Source organism: Heteronotia binoei, chromosome 19, assembly GCF_032191835.1.
Source record: "Heteronotia binoei isolate CCM8104 ecotype False Entrance Well chromosome 19, APGP_CSIRO_Hbin_v1, whole genome shotgun sequence".
Classification (NCBI taxonomy): domain Eukaryota; kingdom Metazoa; phylum Chordata; class Lepidosauria; order Squamata; family Gekkonidae; genus Heteronotia; species Heteronotia binoei.
Genome location: NC_083241.1, coordinates 18,522,624 through 18,537,696, shown reverse-complemented (window position 1 = coordinate 18,537,696; position 15,073 = coordinate 18,522,624).

The window sequence follows — 15,073 nt, the reverse complement described above, 5'->3', positions numbered from 1 at the left end:
GCCAGGAGTCCAGGCCCAATCCGCCGTCCGCCCCGGTCCACAGGTGGGAGTCAAACGGGCGGCCGTGGTCCCGCCTCCATTTAGACTTCGCGGGGCCGCATCAGGGGCAACTCTTCTTTATACTGGTAGATGCTCACACAAAATGGTTGGAGGTGATCCCGGTCACCTCGACCTCCACCGCAGCAGCCGTCCGGGCGCTCAGAAGGGTTCTCTGCACACACGGGATCCCTGACACCCTAGTGACGGACAACGGCACGGCCTTCACCTCCCGGGAATTCCGAGAGTTCACCGAGAGGTACCTGATAAGGCACATAAGGTCCGCTCCCTTCCATCCAGCCACCAACGGCCAGGCGGAGCGGATGGTGCGGACCACCAAGGAAGCCCTAGGGCGCATTGTCCAGGGGGATTGGGACCACCGCCTCTCCGCGTTCCTGTTCCACAACAGGATCACCCCAAACCCCACAACTGGTTTCAGCCCCGCCGAGCTGCTCATGGGGAGGAAACTGACCACCCGGTTAGATAGGCTCCACCCGGACAGGGCGCCGGAGGTCCGCGGGTCCCCCGAGGTTCGCGAGGCAGTAAGGGGATTCTTTCCGGGCGACCCGGTGTACGCGAAAAACTTCGCAAGCGGCCCGGAGTGGGTAGCCGGGAGGGTCCTGAGAGTAACCGGCTCCCGATCCTACGAAGTGACCACAGCAGGGGGCCAAGTACTGCGGCGACACATCGATCAGCTGCGCCGCCGCACCCTGCCCGAAGAGCCGGAGGCAGCCGGGATCAGGGAACTGCCGGAAACGGAGTCCCCAGAAGGGGCCCCGCCGACTCAAGAACAGCCCATATACGAGGTCCCCGGGGCCGCGGAACCCGTACCAGAGCCGCTACCCGACCCGGACCATCCACCGCCAGAAACGGAGCCACCCGCAGCTGGGTCGGGCTCCACACCAATAGCAACCCCGAGGAGATCAACCCGGGAACGCAGGGCACCAACGTACCTACAGGATTATGTAGTTTAAACTAGGAGGGGAGGAGTGTAGAGTATTGGAATCAGCACAGCGCCGCGCAACCCGAGCCGCCCGCGGGTCGCCTTGCGCAGCGCGGGAAAGCCACCCCAATCAGCTCCAAGGGCGGGAAGTTCAACTGGCCAGGATTGGGCTGGCCAGCAAAGGGGATGTTCCGGGATGCTTGTATATATTAGCGGACCCGACCGCGTGTTAACCAGTTCGGTAGTGTGCTAGCTATTAAATACTTATGCCTTCACCACGACTCGTCTCTCAGTACACTACAATCACTCTAACAAAAACTGTTTCAGGACGAAAGATGCAGTTTCCAGGGGACAGGTATAAGGAAACCTTCCATGCTTACTTCTTCACCAACTGTTCACTACTGCTTCTTTCTCCAAGCTGAGGCTATGGCGTCTTTAAACAGGGATCATAAATAAGCAGAGTAATGAAAGTATGTCAGCAGTAGAGGTGTGCCTTTAGTTCAGCCAAACTGAATACAATGTGAATAAAGGCTGATTTGGCTGTATTCAGCTCCATATACAGCCAAATCAAATTCTCTGATCTGATTCAGCCGCCACATAAAGCAGTCCCAAATACAGCCAAATCTATTCAGAAGCTATTTGGCTCAGTTATATCCTATGGAATATTGAAATCAATGGCAAAACACTGGGTATAATGTATGGAGGCTGGGCCAGTTTGTGGGAGAGGCACCAAATTTGCAGGGCTCTACAGGAGCCTCTCCCCCACAGAATCCCCACATTTCAAAAAGATTGGACCAGTGGATCCAATTCTGTGGGGCTCCAAAGTGGTTGCCACATTCCTCCTTGTTTCCTAGATGGGAAACACTTGCAAACACAGGTAGAAGTCAGATTCTCCTAGGGGTGGCCAAACTGTGGCTCGGGAGCTCTTTCACACATATTGTGTGACTGTCAAAGCCCCCAACACCCCAGCTGATGACCTGGAAAATGCATTTAAAGTTTCTTTCTTTTCACCTCTCCTTCCCAATCTATCTTCCTTCTTGCCTGCCTGCCTTCCTCTCTCTCTCTCTTATGGCTCTCAAACATCTGATGTTCATATCTTCTGGCATCTGACATTTATTATGTGTGGCTCTTACGTTAAGCAAGTTTGGCCACCCCTGTCCTAGAGAATCTCTGCAGTGGATAGTCAGCTGTGGGTTGCAAGAAGCATAATAGTGCTATGTGCCTAGCAGAACACTGTGGCAGTACCAGTGCCACACACACAGGATCTTAGGTCACATATGAGAATCTATCTCAATTACAAACATAGTGCTTTCTGCAAGGACTGCAGCACAGAAACAGTGCATTGAATGCACTGGTGCTAAGCAGCAGAGCCCTGTACCAATGTAATAATGACCAGCCCAGTGGTACAACCCTACCAACTACTGCCTAGCAACTGAACTCAGTGCCCTTGTGGCCTAGAAATACCAAAAGATGAATTGAATACAGATCTGAAATCAATTTACAAAAAGCTGAGCAACCTGTTTTACTGCAACATCATTTCAGAAACAGACTGCAACAGGAGGTTGCTGAATTACAATCTTTACACTCATTACAAAACTCAGGGCAATGGAATGCCAATCTTTTTTGAAGCCTGGGGGTTCTGTGGGGGAAAGGCTCATGCAGATGCCTGGCAGATTTAGTGCCACTCCCTCAAACCCCCCACCTCTCCAGCCTCGATATATTATACCCTCTGTTTTGCCATAGGGTATAATGGTCTATAGGGTATAATGGAGCCTTATATTCAGGAACAGCTGCATATCTCTCAAATCAGATTTGGCCACCAAATCTGATATTCAGGGATATTCCACCCCCACCCCCCCAAAAAAATGTTTTTTGCATCCAAATGCCCTGAATCTTAATTTTACAGATTTTTTTTGTTTGTATATCTCTAGTCATCAGATATTACCTGATGATGTCATCAAGCCAAATGAAAGCAAGGGCAGGAAACAGCAACCTCACTCTGAATAAGCTTCCTGACAATATCATAGAACTGTCAGGAATGACATTGCAAAGTCAAACCATAGGCGGGGAAAGGTTTTCCACCCTCACTCTGAATGGGTGTCCATTTTCACCCCATTTTACAGGGTGCTTCCTGAGCAAATGAGGCATACATTTTATGGAGCAAAAGTATTTTCTGTGTGTGAAATTCACTCCTGCTCCCCAACTCTGCTCAGTCCTGATGCTTGTAACCTTTTCCTATTGTATTGTTGAGAACTGAAAGTATGCTGAGGCCCATGAAAAATAGTACCACATAATTCTACAGCATTAATATTTCTTTCATTTACCTGTTTGTTTCATGGACGTGGCTTGAATACATTTCCCAGGACATCTCTCTCCCGTCTTTGTACCTTACAAGGCAAGTCCTCCTCATAAGTCTTTAAACCATGAGATTTGCCTTCAAACTTATAGTTTTGCCTTGTAGATTGGCTGCGGGTGAGGTCTAAGCAACTGAGTTAAGGTAGCTTGCTACAGTGGAACTTAAGACTGACAACTCTGCTGAGAAATGACTCTTGGTTCCATCAGCCGAACTTCAAACCTCAAACCTAACTTCACAACCCACAGTACAACATTTACAAACAGACAATAAGTGAGCATCTAAGTCTTCAGTTAACTCACTGGTCCACTGAATATAATATTGTCCATTCCAACTGGCATCTGCCTTTTAAGTTTTGAGGCAGAAGTCTAACACAGCCATAGAATCTCAAACTGTTTGATTGAGGAAGTAAGGGATTGATCCTGGGATGCTTTATGCAAACACTACCATCCTACATCCCCATAATCCAACTATTTCAATTTAGAGATCCTCACTGCTTCCCCAGCACCTGTTTTGAACTTGCGGCTTGAAGGAAAGCAACACTATTCAATCACTGTGCCAGAGCAGCAGAACAACTAGCTACAGATTCCTCAAACTTAGGGTGGGGGCTATGGCTCCATGAAAGAATACTAACTTTTCAATCCCTGGCAACTCCAGTTAAGAGGATCAGGTAGCAAGTGATGTGAAATACTTCTGCCTCAGGACGCTGTATGAGAGTAGACCTTGAAAGATTCATAAGACCACTTCCTGAATGCATTCCCCCCGTAGAAGATTCGAGGGACTCCAAATAAAGCTGCAAGTACTAAGCTGATACTTGCCTCCAAATAATATATATACAAAAGACATTACCTCCTTATTACTTGCACAGGAATTGCTTAAAAAAAAAACACCTGAGAAAGGCTATTTTTCCTATTCAAGAGCTTCTTGTGAAGTCAAAAGTTTGTAGAATCTTACATCACAGAAAATCACTGGGCAATGAAAATTCTCTTATCTGTTTTACATCATCTTTAAAAGGAAACATTTTAAGACGGTTCTTGCCACTAAAGAGAGATCCACCTCTTGAAGAGTGATCCTGCAGGAGTTACTCTAGTCTAATCCTGCTGATCTCAATAGCATAGGATTCCATTGCCCATTTAGTCCACTGGAACAGAGCCATCTTATTGGCATGTAAATGCACATACAGGTAACACTTGAATCTTCAGGATGAGCTACAGCCTTTTGTGACCTCTGCCAAATGAATATTGAATTCGCTTTTGCCTATTGCCTGTGTCACAGTGAGGAAAACAAAATCTGAGCCCTGCATTTAAACTGCTGAAAGGGAGGGGCTCATTAATCATTATAACTTCCCTTCCCTGCACCACAGCTCTGCCAGGCAGTGTGACTACTTTCCTGCTCTAGCCCCTCTCATAAAGAATACCCAAAGAATCTCAAAAATCACCCTCTCCAAAATTGTGTCACTCAGGGCTTTTTGTAGAAAAAGTCCAGCATGAACTCATTAGCATATTAGGCCACACACCCTGACATCACCATTGTTCTGCATAGGGCTTTTTTGTAGAAAAAGCCTGGCAGGAACTCATTTGCATATTAGGTCATATCTCTGATGCCAAACCAGCTGGAACTGCACTCCTGTGCATTCCTGTTTTGTTTTTTGTTTTTTAAAAACCCTGGTGCCACTACAGAAACTGTATGGAAGGGCCAGCCTGCTGATCAAATAATGGCTTCTTATTATTATTAATCACTGATTAACTGACTATGGTCCACACAAAGAATGTCACAGTGAAGGTAGTAGCTCACTTTGTTTCTGTATAGTATAATTTGTTAGCTAGGGTGAGACCTGGGAGGGCTGCAGGCTCCCTAGAATCATAGAATTGGAAGGGACCTCCAGGGTCATTGTCCAACCCCCTGCACAATGCAGGAAACTCACAAACACCTCCCCCTAAATTCACAGGATCTTCATTGCTGTCAGATGGCTGTCTAAATTAATGATTTACACTATTTATACCCCATCTCTAAGTATATTGTTCTTGGTGAGGAAGACAGGGACAAATCTAAATGTAGAGCAAAGCATCTATGAATATCCAAATACAGGTCTGTCCCATTCAAATCAGTGTAATTAGAGTAAGCACACCTAGGTTTAGCCCTAGCCCAATTTAGTATTTCCCTCCCCTTCCTATAGAATTTCAAAATGGGGTGTGTTGAGTTTTGCTTATAGGTAGCCTGGCTCATAATGGTATACATGCCAGGCCATTGGCTGGTGCTTTCAGCAACTCAGTAAATTCTCACCCCCTGGGGGCAGGTATGAGAGAGTCTGCTGATATGATATTCTTAATCACTTCTCTCAAATCAGTGGGGGATAGGAGGAAGTGAAAATGGCAGAAAACTTGGGAGCTGAACAAAGATAACTAGCAAGCAGTGTTCCCTCTTAAGCTGAGTTAGTGTGAACTAGATCACAGATTTTAGCCTCCAGCTCACACATTTTTGTATTAGCTCAGGAAGGATGGCCCCATAGCACACTAATTTATGCAGTAGCTCACAACTTTAATGCCAGGAGCTCACAAACTAGAATTTTTGCTCACAAGACTCTGCAGCTTAGAGGGAATATTGCTGACAAGAGGCCTTATTTATCACTGCTTCTAGCAAGCCACTGAAATCAAAGACAGAATAAACGCAAGCTTTGAACAGAGAATCTTCTGTACATTGATATATGCCTCTTCTCTGGTATGGAGGTAAATTGGAAACTCTGAGCCTGCTTTGGCGGGGAGGGCAGGATATAAATTAAAAAGTATCATCATCATCTATAGAAACCAGGGGTTTCCTGAAGGAGAAAAGCTGCACCAGATATCCTGTGTTGTACAATATACCAGTTGCACTCTGTAAACAATTTAACACCCTCCATCCAAGGAAAACTTATTAAAATCTGCATTAAAAGAGTACAGCTTTTGTTTTTATTCCCTGCAGTTGCACTTCTGCACAAGTTTGAATACCATTTGCTACTGACAAAGAGGATTACTCCCCCCACCCTGCAGAACAACACTGCAATTAATAAACTACTGCTATTCGGTTATGTAATTGAAATCCCCACCCCATTAGGGTTTCTTGGCATGTGTGTGTTTTGAGGGGTGCTGAAAAAAGATCATGGTGAGCCCCACAGGCACAGGTATTATTTATGACTGCATCACATCCTTAGATCTAGAATTATCTCCAAATTCTAGAGGATTTATGACTGTATCACATCCTTAGATCTAGAATTACTGTCCAAAAGAGTTTCTCATCTCATACACTCAATTCCTGCAGCTGGGATAGTGTTCTGGATGGTCCTACCCTGGTTCCACCTTTCTCAAACAAATGCCCGCCTTAGCATTCTAGTACTGCCAACCCAAGAAGGGGGAGGGGGAGAGACACAGAGCTGATTTTTCACTCCATTTGTCTGCCAACCAATCATATCTCCTAGAGATATTTTGGAAGTCAACAAGGCAGCAAAATGCCATTACAAAAAGAGTTATTGCAATAACTTTATCCTATTCTGTGCTTATTTGGGGGGCAGGGGAGAGAAAACCTATCCTTCAATGCCTCTGGGAGAATACAAAGACCAAGGCTCCCATTTAAAAAAAAAATCAGGGCCAAACGACCCCCCCCCTTCCCCAATATATATATATTCAGTGCATCTTGAAATGTCTCTCTGGAGATACCTGATCTGGCTACTTTACCAGGTGGAAACAACCTCCAAATCAGCCTGGAGGGACCTTTTGCAAAAGAGGGTTTGGCGCTTGTGCCTTTCTGAGTGCTAGCGGGGGGGGGGGGGGGGGGGGAGAATTTCAGAGATGCACCTCCTCCCTAGCCAAATGGGCCCCCCCCCGGATCTGGAGAGATTTTTCACCTTCCCATCTGCCTTTGCTCACCTTAAAACAAAGTGCTCTTCTCCCCACTGGAGCAATTGGAAAAGGAGGGGGAGGTTGACCCCCCCACCCCCGCAAATCTGGACGCCAGCAATCCCAATCCTGTTATGCCGCTGAAAGAGACAGGAGCTTCTTACCTCGAAGTTGTCTTTCGGCGGGGGTGCGGAGAAGGGGCTTTGTGTTTTTGCCTCCCTGTCTCTCTCTCAAGTCAGGAGAAGCTGGGGCTGCTGCAGCCGGACGAGGAGGTGGAGGAAGAGCGGGGGGAGCTGGCAGCCCCTACAGCCGCGTCTCCTCATGGTGCCAAGCGCCACTTCGCAAAAAGGCCAGCCGCGAGTCGGCATAGAGAACGAAAGGAATTCAGTGGACAAGCCCGCCCTTGCGGCCACCAGCAAGGAGAGCTCGTTGCGGGTTGCTGCCGCCGCCGCGTCTATGTGTGTGTCTGTAGAGCTCGTTCTGCGACGGCTGGAAGACGTCAGCGGCTCAGGACCCCTCCGGCAGGGCTGCTGGGGAGTAGCCCCAGGATGCCTCGCACAGCCTCGACCCGCGCCACCCCTTCCAAAGCTGCCAATCAACCACTGGACAAAGGAACGAGGGAGAGCAATGAAGAACAATGGCCAGGTAAGGGAACAGCTGCAAAGCCCCCTTCCTGCGCCACGGCTGAGCTCCACAAACACTCTTCCGGCCTCCCTCAACAGCCCTTGCAAGCCACCGCTGCTTCTAGTGCAAAAGGCAGGTTACCTGAGTGCCAGAAGCAGAAAAAGCAAATAATAGGGCACCAGCTGCAAATGACCTTGCCCCACCATGCTACTGGCTGCAAGGAACTCTTCGCCAGTATCCCAGTGGCTGGTGGAAGCCAGGAGGACTCCATGGAGTCTTCCAGTCAAAGGTAGGTAGAAAAACAAAGAAGGAAAAGGTTTCCCATGATGCTTTTCTGGTTTTTGGCTGGTCACAGCTGGAAACAAGAAGCTAATCTCCATATACTTGTTTTGGTCTCATCCAGGATGAATATTCTTGTGCTTCATTTATTGTTGATGCTTGGATCTTAATAAGGGAGGTGCCCTACTGGCTTTACATCAAGACAGGTAGAGTGGTGACCTGGATACTGGTATTGTATTGTATACCCATCCCCATAGGGTATAATGGCATTTAAATGCCTTGAGTTCCCTCACCAAGTCACACTGCTACCACAGCACAACTCCGCGAATTCAGAAGGCATTTAAACTTTAAATGCCTTCTGAGATCCCTAAGCCAGGTGGGTGAGCTCATCTGTTGTTAGACTGATATGGCCCTTTTACTGCCTCTCACTTTTATTTTTTAAACGTAACAGTGGGGATGGGGGTACTGATAAGCTGACAAGGCTGAAAGCCAATTCATCAATCCCTTTCGCTCCCCCACTCCACTTCTAAGCAGGGTAGAGCAGGCGTGGCCAACGGTAGCTCTCCAGATGTTTTTGCCTACAACTCCCATCAGCCCCAGCCAGCATGGCCAATGGCTGGGGCTGATGGAAGCTGTAGGCAAAAAACATCTGGAGAGCTATTGTTGGCCATCTCTGGGGTAGAGAAAAAAGGATCAATGAATTGGCTACCAGCCATGTTAGCCTAACAGTGGACAGGCTCACCAGTTACAATTATGTTACAATTCTCATTAATTGGCTAAAAGCCAATTAATCGATCCCTTTCAGTCCCTCTGCTTCCAAGGGGCGAAACAAAATGGATCAATTAATTGGCTTCCAGCAATGTCAGCCTAACAGCGGATGCGCTCACTCACCCCACTCACCCCACCATTAGGTTTGAATGGCTAAATGTTCCCAGTTCATGCTCATCCCTAGTTCAGATGGTATTTGATACTTAAATGCCTTCTGAGTCATGTCATGGTGGCTGCACAACTCAGTGAGTTCAGGATAATATTGGCTTTTATTCAGGTGCAGCTATTTTGGTAGTCAATTCAGATTCTCTAATCTAATTCATCCAAATAAATATCTGAAAAAATACTAATAAGGTATTTTTCTGGTATTTGTCTGGCTTGATATATACCAAGTGCACATACCGCTAGTCAACTTCTATTTAAGACTGAGAGGAGTTAGCTGTGTTAGTCTGGTGCTGTAAAATAGTAAAGAGTCCAGTAGCACCTTTAAGACTAACCACTTTTATTGTAGCATAAGCTTTTGAGAATCACAGCTCTCTTTGTCAGAGGAATCTGATGAAGAGAGCGGTGTTTTTCAAAAGCTTATGTTACAATAAAAGTGGTTAGTCTTAAAGATGCTACTGGATTATTTACTACTCAAGATTGCTTATTATTAGCCAAAATTATAGGACATCAAAGCAACTGCAGTGGAATTTACAGTATATGTCAATTCTCATTCAAGCAGCTAACCAAACACTGTAAAATCATAATGCAGTGGAACTCATGTCAGGGCTCTGAAGATCATGCGATCAGCAATTAGCACACAACATGCATGAAAAGCCAATACTAATTATTGTCTTTTAAATGTATCAGTTCCCTTCAGTATATCTGTGTTGCTCTTGGTTTTGCTGGTCTTTCAGTTTGTTAATTTATATGAAGGTTTAAGTGCTTGTATGCTGTATTTGCCTTCTGATTACTTTTTGGGTGAATCATACAGAGTAAGCATTCCCTTTAAATGGTTGGCAGGGACCAGGAAGCAGGAACCTGCAATTTGCTGCTTGCAGGGAAGCAAGCATGTCCCTCACTTGAAAGGAGCGGGCGCACTGTATGCCCGCTCTTTTCAAGTGGGACCATGGACAACTGTTGGGATGGGGCTTACCCCCACCTGCCAGCTGGCTGCCATCTAGGGGAACCCCCAAAATTGCGGGTTCCCCAGTTCCCCAGCCAGCATGACCAATGGCTGGGGCTGATGGGAGCTGTAGGCAAAAAACAACTGGAGAGATACCATTGGCCACCCCTGTTCTATACCAAGGCACTTCTACTATATCCTTTACTTATTTTCACTACAACCCAATGCCTAGTTCAACTGTTTTTTTCCCCACCCATAGGAGTACACATTGGCTGCTTTTATTTTCTGGTTTGGAAAACTGACACACCACTTCTCTGTTTCAAAAGGACTACTTCTTACCTTTAATTATAAACAACGACTTTCAGCAGAGTGGCAAAAATGAGGTAGTGGTGGAAAGTGCCATCAAGTCACTCCTGAATGATGGTGACCCTGTAGGATTTTCACCACAAGAGACAAACAGAAGAACAGATTGGATTTATACCCTGTCCTTCACTTGGAGTCTCAGAGTGGTTTACAATCTCCTTCCCTTCCCTTCCCCTCCCCACAACAGACACCCTGTGAGGTACGAGGGGCTGAGAGACCTCTGAGAGAACTGCTCTTGAGAGAACAGTTTTGAGAGAATTGTGACTGACCCAAGGTCACTCAGCTGGCTGCATGTGGAGGAGGAGTGGGGAATCATACCTGGTTCTCCGGATTAGAATCCACACTCTTAACTACATCAAACCACTATGCTACCCTTTTAACTACTACATCAACAGAGGTGATTTGTCATTGCTTGCCTCTATGTAATGACTTTGGACTTCTGTTATGAAGTCCTGCATAGTGGGGCCCCACCTGGGCCTGCATAGTGGGGCCTAGTGTAGTCACTCTAGGAGTGACTACTGGACCTACATTTCCCAGGCCACCCTTTGGATCCTGTGATTGGTTAACAGGTGATTTGGAGGGAAAACTTACAACAGTAGAGGATGGTGCCGGGTAAAAAGGGATAAAAGGCTGTGACAGATTCAGAAACATAGCTTGATAAGCTGCAAACAGACTTACAGCAATTGGCTGGAACGCAGCCATGGTAACTAAAATTTAGCAAAATGAAGAGTCAGCAGGGAATGCCTCAGGGTTTTCAGTTGAGTTTGGAAGTCTTCAGTGAAAGCCTGGAGAGTAAAAACTGGGGCTTAGGCTGGTCAGTTGTGGTGTGAAGCAACTGGACAAGGAACTGAACAGCCAGTGGGACTGAGTTCCTTGTGGAGACAGAGCTGGACTGAGCTTCTGTCTGAGAGAGAGTTTGAAGTTAGAAGGGGACAAAACCAGGCACCTTCTGTAAGGGGAACTCTCTGTGGGAGTTTTGCCAGCACATCAAGGCAGGCTCCTTGTACAAACTGAGATCACACAAACACTCAGAAGGGAGGACTGGATTCTGGTGGTCAGCAGGGTTTTCCAAGATACAGACCAGAAAACGAGCTGGGGCTGAGACACACCAGGAGTGAGGCGCTGGTGTTCCCTCTGCTGAGCTAGTGTGAGCTAGCTCACAGATTTTTAGACTCCAGCTCACACATTTTTGTCTTTGCTCAGGAAAAATGGCCCCAGAGCAAATTAATTTATGCAGCAGCTCACAACTTTAATGCCAAGAGCTCACAACTTTAATGCCAGTAGCTCACAATTTTAGTACCAGTAGATCACAAAGTGGAATTTTTGCTCACAAGGCTTTGCAGCTTAGAAGGAACATGGTATTTGCTCTCAGTGGTGTGAGTCCTGAATGCTAGTGTGGGTTTCTGTGAGGGAGAATTAATCTGGCACCAGTCAGGAGTTTTCTGTGTGTGTGTAAAAGAGTGACTGTCAGTTTGTTATTTTTATGATTTGAGTAGCCAGAGCATAGGGCTGTATCTTCTGAAGCATTCCTAGTGCCCAATAGGCACTGCCTGCCTATCATTTTCTGCCAGGGTTATATATTTGATTTTACCTCAGCCTGATAAACCTCTAGTAAATAGTAATTAATTATTTTGCCAACCATCTGCCTGCCAACTGATTCGTTGTTATTGATCAGATCTAATCAATATTATTTTATCCCTCCCTTCCCTTTTGTAACCCAATAAATATTTCGTTGTGGTTTTAACTTTTAAAAACCCTCTGCTGCCTATTTTTTTAGAGGTCTGACAGGATTTCTGTATGTGTGCCTGAGGGATTGAGGGAAGGTGACTGGGGAAAAATTTATAGTGGTCACCCTCCCACACTGACCCTGACCAGTCCCTTACAAAGGCCTTGCCCAAAGGCGGAGGTTATTCACTCCTAGGGAACAGAGCTGAGGAGAAGCTGCTGCAGGAAAGAGGACAAGGGCCCACTAAGTTGGGTGAGTTGGAACCTGCTAACCCACTTCTCTCCTCTCTCCTTCCTTCCCTCAGCAGCGCAGGGAAGATTAATAAGAGGTGAAACCAAAACACATTCATGCTCCCTGGGCTCCCTGCATGCAACAGGTGTCTTATGTGAGTCTGAATAGAAGTAGGTGAAGTGAGGCGAAGGTTAGGGATAGGAGCTAGCATTCAGAAAAGTGTGTTGGGTTTGCACACAGCAAAAACAGGCACTGGATGTGTGTCTATGCACTTGCACATGGGGGTACTGTTTTGGATGGTTGGATAATGCCATGGAAATGCCAGAATATAAACGTTTGCAAAAGGCAATTAAAGTGCAGCTGGTATTTTTGGAGAGTGACAGCGCTTGAAGATTGTTTGTGGTGCTGGGGAACATCACAGATCCTCTTCTGGTTCAAGCTTGTTGCTAAATTTGGGACTTGGGCAGAGGGAGATGTGGGACTGGTTGACTGACCTTCCCCTCCCCCCCAAAAAATCTATTGACCATAGCAGTTTCTTTAAGACAGGGGTTATTGACTTCCCCTAGTTGATGCTACTTGGCCACCTGTCTGGCTGCTGCACCTGTAGCAATGGAATGCAGCTCTTCATGCTCCAGCTCATCAAAAGCTTTTGAAATGTGAGTCTTTAAAGAGAGTCTCTGGTTGTTGCAGCTTGATTGTCAGATAATAGCTGTCTGTGCTGTGCAAAACTGGTGTGTATCATGCAAAGGGTGGTTAGTTAGGTGCTGAGGAGAGGTGTGGGTCGTGATCAGTGGTACAATATCTCTGGTACCTGATGTTACATTTTATGGCACTCATGGCCTGGCCCAGCAAAGTTACATTTATGTCAGATCATCATCTTGCCCTCATAGCGAACTAGTTTGACATTAAGTCAAGTGGTACAATTATGCAAGCTCAGACTTTAAATTTAGCAGCCTTAGCTACCACACCACACACCTCCCATTATGAAAACTATAATTTCCAGAATGCAGCGGGACAACAAAGCAAAGGGACAAAAAATATTTTATTTTGATTTACTTTCTTTGTACCCTGCCTTCTTTCCCAGTGAGGACTTAAAGCAGCTTAAACTGTTCTCCTCTCCATTTTATCTTCAGAACAACCTTGTGAGGTAGGTTAGGCAGAGAGAATATAACTGGCCCAAGGCCACCCAGCAAGTTTCCATGGCAAAAGAGGGATTCAAACCTCAGGTACTAGACCAATACTAGACCAACACCACACTGCCTCTAATCTAAGTGGAACTCATTCATTTCTAGCCACAGTTTGAATTGGGGAGGGTGAGGGACTTTTAATCCCCCAGCCTGGCCTGAGAACACCACTAGCTGCATCACCTGTTAATGACTAGACAATGATCTTGTCCTCACCTGGATAGCCCAAGCTAAACTAATCCCATCAGATCTCAGAAGCTAAACAGCATTGGCTTTGGTCAGTATTTGGATGGGAGACCACCAAGGAAGCGTAGGATTGTTGTGGAGATGCAGGCAATGGCAAACTACTCTGAACATCTCTGGCCTTGAAAATCCTGTGGGGTCGCCATAAGTTGGTTGTGACTTGACAGCAAAGCAAAAACAAACTCAAACCCTCCTACATTCTAGGGCCCTCCCCTCTTCCCTCCCCTCAATAATAAGTTGCGACCCCTTTGGCATTCTTGATTGACCAGTAGCCAGGACAGAAATATTGCAGTCTGTTATTAAACAAATTCCATGCCAAACTGCCACCTTTGGTGGCAATCCCTTGTTCTTCATTCTCTTCAGGTTAGGGGAAGACAACTTTTTTGGCCCAAATGCCCAATACCCCCAACATCTCTCTGGGTATGTTAATATAACAAACAACAACAATAAAAGACATGCAAATGAGAGCCACACTTGGCCAGACATACCTGGGAGCAAGCTGAGCCCTTGCCTTAGGACTTCACTTTGGTCTCTCAAGTGAAGAACTGGCCCTGTATTCCAAGCATAATGGTCCAGAGGTTCTCTATTTCGCACAGATGCTACCCTTGCTCTAGTCCTACGCCTAAAGTCTTTCTTGTGGAAGTACATGAACAAACTTCACTTAGTAATCCACCCTGCATTTTTTTTTTATCAGTCATTCCTCCATGTGCCCTTCTTCCTCAGTCTATCTCCCCTGGGGTATAGTCAATTATGCCTTTTCACTGCAGCCAGCTTCCGCACAAGAGTTGTGCCTGGACAGATACATCTTTGAGTTGGCAGTGTCAATCAGCAAATGACTATGGACACAAATCTGTGTTCAGCCCAAGGCTTTTTTGGCATAGGGTTGTTTGAGAGAAATAAGTCCATCCCTACCAGATGTACTGATGGAAAATGTGCCAAATGAATGAAAGTTATAGGATTCAGTGCCAGTGTTACACAGAAATGAATGAGTTTTTTTTTTAACTGATTGGCCCTGAAGGCAGTATATGGTCCATCATATCAGGCTCAGAGTCCCTTGCATAGTGCAGACGGCCAAGTGCTCCTCACAGACAAGGCATCCATACTGAACCGGTGGTCGGAGTATTTTCAGGTTCTCTTCAGTGCCAACTGCGTAGTTCAAGATTCAGCAATCCACCTCACCCCACTTCAACCGGTGAAAACAGAGTTGGATGAGATCCCCACCCTAGAAGAGACTGTTAAAGCCATCAAGCAACTGAAAAGTGGCAAGGCAGCGGGAGTTGATGGAATTCCACCAGAGATCTGGAAGCATGGGGGCACAGTACTACATAGCTCACTTCACAAAGTAC